Source organism: Sander lucioperca, chromosome 12, assembly GCF_008315115.2.
Source record: "Sander lucioperca isolate FBNREF2018 chromosome 12, SLUC_FBN_1.2, whole genome shotgun sequence".
In the NCBI taxonomy this organism is placed as follows: domain Eukaryota; kingdom Metazoa; phylum Chordata; class Actinopteri; order Perciformes; family Percidae; genus Sander; species Sander lucioperca.
In genome coordinates, this window is record NC_050184.1 from 16397921 (window position 1) to 16403200 (window position 5280).

At 41.4% G+C, this 5280-nt stretch overlaps 1 long non-coding RNA gene across 1 annotated transcript; it reads left to right on the top strand.

The window, feature by feature from the left end:
* Window positions 1-237: 237 nt before the first annotated feature.
* LOC116041000 lies at window positions 238-1486 on the top strand. The gene is made up of 2 exons (XR_004102813.2): window positions 238-487; window positions 573-1486. It is a non-coding gene; the product is annotated as an uncharacterized LOC116041000 (long non-coding RNA).
* Window positions 1487-5280: the final 3794 nt, after the last annotated feature.

A 5280-nucleotide genomic window follows, 5' to 3' on the forward strand; every position in this document is an offset into this window, starting at 1 on the left:
AGGTGTGTGTGTGTTCATTTGTGCTTTAGAATGTAACAGCCGTGAGACAATCAGAAAATAACGTTTATTCCTCTGATTCACTGCTTTGTTCTCGCTAACGCAGCTCCCTTTCTTTATCCACTCTCTAGCTCGCTCCACCACTACTACTCCCTCTCTCTCTCTCTCTCTCTGTCTCTCTCATTGATCCTGCATAGTATGCTTTTAAATGAATGCTAATGTTGCTCCGCATCAGCTGAATATGTAAATGGGAAACTGTTGGCTAACAAGTTAACAAGTTCACCATGACAACTTTAGAAAAGTGACAATATGTCCGTGTTGTTTACACTACCCCCACGTTGCCAGAAACTAAGTTAATACATTTAATATTTATACAGAATCCCACTCTACGAAAAGCATCATTACTGAGAAACCTCTTTGAAGGAAATGCTGAAGGCCACTGTAAAGTATAATCCACAACTCATCGTGCAATAACAATGCAGCACATACGGTAAGAGCATGCGCATATACTCTACTCCGTGCTTTACTGCGTAGCCAAAAACAACCACAGCAACTGATGACGTCGTGTCTTCCAGGGCCCCTGAATGATTTCCTCTTCTCTGAAGTCCAGCGGTTCAACCGAGGGTCAGAGTCTGAGCCCTTCATGAGCTTCCTCCTCCTTAACTGGACGTCATTGAAAGGACCATCAACACAGCACAGGTGGGGCTGTAAACAACAGCCAGCCTGCTGTTTAACTGGCTCTTTATCGAATGTGAGGCTGTGGAAAATGTGTTACTCGGTGGTTGGACATATTTGTTATGTTACATAAGAAGGGAAGCGGCAATGTTTATGCATTTAATTACGAGCTGAACATGAATTGATAAGCGAAGTGCTCCGAGCTGTTTCAGTTCATGAATACTTTTGACTCCTTGAGAGTTTGTTTTTAAAGGTGTGGGTGTGAAGGGGGGGGGTTTTATTGCCCAGGGCTCAGGTAGCAGATAAGAGATAAGACAGTTATGGAACCATGAAATTAAGATCTGCCAACCCTCACAGCACTCAAGTTAGAAGGAAGTGCACACCCCTTGCTCCAGACTTACTAAATAAAGGCACAATCACACAGTCAGACACCAAAGCTTTTGTTTTGTGACAAGTAGAGTCAAAACTCGCTTTGTCATGTCTCATTTCAAGACACTCCTTCTACTGATGCAGCTTCAGAAAGATGAAGATTTCATTTCTGAGGCTTCAGTTTTAGCAACACCAACAACTTTACCTACTTGTATTTATTTCACTTCTTTTTATGACTGGTATTTAGATTGAGGTTCTTTTACCAATAACACAGCCAGCTTTATGTAGAAAACAAAGAAAAAGCAGAATTGTCTTCACGTCGCCTGTATGTATGTGTATAATAATAGTATTAGGGCCCTATTTTAACAATCTGAGCACACAGCGTGAAGCGCTTGGCGCAGGTGCGTTTAGGCCGTGTCCAAATCCACTTTTGCTTGTTTGACGGCGGAAAAAAGGGTCCGGGCGCATGGTTTAAAAGGGTTGTACTTAGTGTCTTCATTAATTCATAGGTGTGTTTTGGGTGTAACATGCAATAAACCAATCAGAGTGTCATCTCCCATTCCCTTTAAAAGTCAGGCGCGTTTGTACCTTGGCGCATTGCTATTATGATGGCGGATTTGCACCGTAATATTTTTATTTGTAATCTTTTGCATATTTGTGTGCTGCTGCGCTTCCCTGTGTGTGTGTAACAAGCATAGTGTGCACGTGCTGTGCACGAACCTAGGCGCATTTTACTAATTCGCTGTTAAAATAACAATGAAATGCTGCGCTTTTGACTTTAGACCAGGTTTTTGTTTGTCAATGGCGTGATCACTTCCCGCTGCCTCAAGATAGCAATACGCCAATAATGCACCTGAACACACCTCCCTGTAAGACCAGCACGCCCATGGGCGCAAAGATGGACGCAGGTGCATTTGCTATTTAAACGACGTGGGCGCTGGACGGGACTAGCAAAGACACTTGCATCGGGCTTTGCGCTGCGCTGTGCCGGGTGCAAGATAGGGCCCCTAGAGTGTCGTGTGTGTGTGTGTGTGTGTGTGTGTGTCATAATCTTACAAACTACATGTGACAGGGTGACGAAGTTTTCGTCTCTGTTGGGTGACAGCAGGGCAAAGGTCAACTACCTCAGACCCTCATCAGAGGGCTGGGAGGTGAGGTTGGTACAGTAACATTTGCTTTACAAACTGCCCTGCATTCAAGCCTGGAATGTTCAAGAGAAAATGGTGATTGTTGTTAGTTGTTATGGTGACAACACACGTCAGTGTGTCACGCTCATTAGTTGAAGAACTCTGTTTTGGCCTACCGTCCACACAAAGCCGGCGTTTTCCTTTTGTCTGTCTCTTGTTAAATCCAGCAATCCTCAATTCCTCTCTAGCAGCTAGGCAGCAGACATAGTGCACAAAAGTCGTCTTCCCATTCTTTGTACTACTCCACTGCTTGTTTGTTGCAAAACCTACCCTAAGTTTGTCCATGACTTGCCGAAAGTCTGTTTCTACAGAAGTTTATTCGGGAGTTAGCCTGCTACAACAGTCACAGTTCTTTGCAATGGCAATGGTACACATAAAAATGGATGCCGCCCTGATCATCCTGCTATGTTGATTTGAATAGGAATGTCTGTTCTCTCATTCTATTTCTATGGGTGTGCTTTGCGTTTTGCAACCTGCAAAAAGCTCTCCGTCTGATGGGGCCCTAGTCATTTGATTAGAGCCGCTAGGTTGGCACAGTGGGTTTGGCAACACAGTGGGCTCCCGCCAAAAAAGTTGGACCCGGATGAAATTTGATGCAACGCTATGCAATACGGGCAGGCACACATTCCTTACATACCACTCTGTTTACTTTGAGATCGTTGCAGATAAATAACATGATTGCCACCGTGATTACTTTGCAGAGTTGTAAAATCCTTCCTCGTAATATTATAAGCTGCTGAGGACTGTTTTCTTGGTTTCTGCCAAGTCTTCAAAATCATGGATGTATTACTCATTGTATTGTATTATTCTTTTTATGTTATGGTTTGAGGTATACACCCATGAATTGAAAGGCTGTTTAGAAACCAAAACACTGCACAGTGTTTTTTAGTGGATGATCTTGCATTACATTTAGGCAGGTTCAAGCCAAGTCTTTTGGCTGACGATGTTGCGTTTTATTCGCCAGATCCTGTTGCGTCAGAATCCCCAATGTGCCAAAACAGTGGCCCCATTGAAACTAAAGGAGAGGGCTCATTTTGTTTCAAAGCTTTACCGAATACCGAATCAGGTGTGGGCAGCAGTAAGCAAGTAAACCCACTCTAAAACTAGCAGCTTGATTGAAATAAGTGATGTTTGGTGGACTGATGTGTGCCAAACTCACTAGTACAAACAAGAGATTCCGAGAAGGATATTTTACAAGGTGTGTAACGACACGTTTTGTTTGCCAGATATTTAAAAGAAGCTTGGTGTAATGTTCTTTCTATCCTAACAAGGAAAAAAAGATGATACTATACTGCTGATACTGCCTATCAACTGTGATAGTCTGTCCCTCTCTCCTCCCCTATTTCTTTCCAGCCCTATACGTACTTATTTCCTCAAGATAAGTGGTTAGATGTGGGCATAGCACCACAGAATGGTTTACAGGTCACAGGTCAGACGTTTTAACATTCTTTTTACATAAAGTAAACAAAATCCTCATGACCACATGTCCGTTAAAACCATAGAAACTTAACATTCATCATCACCAAACACCTGCAGTTATAATGTAATTGTGCTCTGATCGCCTCACACGCATGCTGGCTGCTCTTTGATGTGTGGCAAGTATAGGCTACTCGTTGCATCACTCTCACTCTTATCAACACTTCTCCAGAAGTTTAGCCTCTCCTTTCATTCAAAGGAAGACTTGCAGAGGAATAACACTTGGGGTTCTGTGAGGAAGAAAACAATGATTGTCCTCGTGGGAACAGTGTGGTAAGTGTTGTATCCTCCTCTGCATGCACATGGAGAAAGAAGGGGAAACATACTCTTCTCTCCTTAGAGCTGAGGTCATCCCGAATTGGTTAATTAAAGCAGGTTGTTGCCAAAACATTAGATCATCCCCCAGCTTGGTTTGTCATTAGCTGAACCCAAGCCCCTCTGTTGGCCCCCTCGCTTTGAGGAGAACATGAAGGAGGGAGATCATTTTGGAATAACTGCAGTAGAGCTGTAACCTTCCTGCCCATCATTCAGCTCTAAATGTTTAATGTTTTCATAAATATATTCATCAACGGGGATTATTTTGTAAATTCACATTCTTTTGAAGTCACTCACCAAAAAAATATTAACAATAAATTCAGTGTTTTGTGCTCAGCGATATCCCATATAAAATATTTTTAAATAAAACGATCCACATTTATTTCTGGATAAGTATACAGCTGTAAAATAAAGTTGTGTTTCTATATCAGATTAGCAGAAATTGCAGTTTTCAATCAATCAATCAACCAACCAATCCACTATTTCTGAGGAAAGCATGTTCAACGTTCAATTCTAGTTTACTATTTTCAAAAATGGGTGGAATAGACTTTCTTCTGTGATGTGATTTTGAATGCAATTCATTACCAGTCAAACTTTCTGCTTTCCATGAGCAGGTCCATCTCTATTGGAAGTTAATCCACAAACATCATTTTACACCTCATAATACTCCAGTTTGAAATAATAGATAAATATTGATAAGCAGAAAATCTGTGTACATGGAGGAATGGAAATCCAAGGGAATCTGGGCAATTTCTCATTTTATGAACGGTAATGGAATCGTGTTACAGCGCAAGGAGTTTTGTGAGAAATATCAACTTCAATGTAATGTCAAGCATTATGATAGATGGTTGAAAGCTATATCAATGTCTCTAAAATCAATGGTGAGAGAAGACATTAGGTTCTCCAAAGTTTCTCCTGAGTCTGAGGCAGCTCTGCATTGAAGGAATTGATTTCCAATTTACCAACAAAGTTATTAAAACTATTCTATTAAAGGAAAATTACCATAGTTTGGCATGGGGCACTTTCCATAAAATCATGTCTCAATGCAAATCAAACCAGCTATTAGGCTAACCGACATAAAAACATGCAATCTCTAGGTATGATGAAGGGTATGTGATGATGTGGGGCTATTTTAATTCCAAAGGCCAAGGGAACTTTATCAGGATGCATACTATCCTGGATCCATGAAATAACTGGCCTTTAAAAATAAAAATATGTCTGCCTCTATGGGAATTTAACATAGGGATGTACTTACTTATGC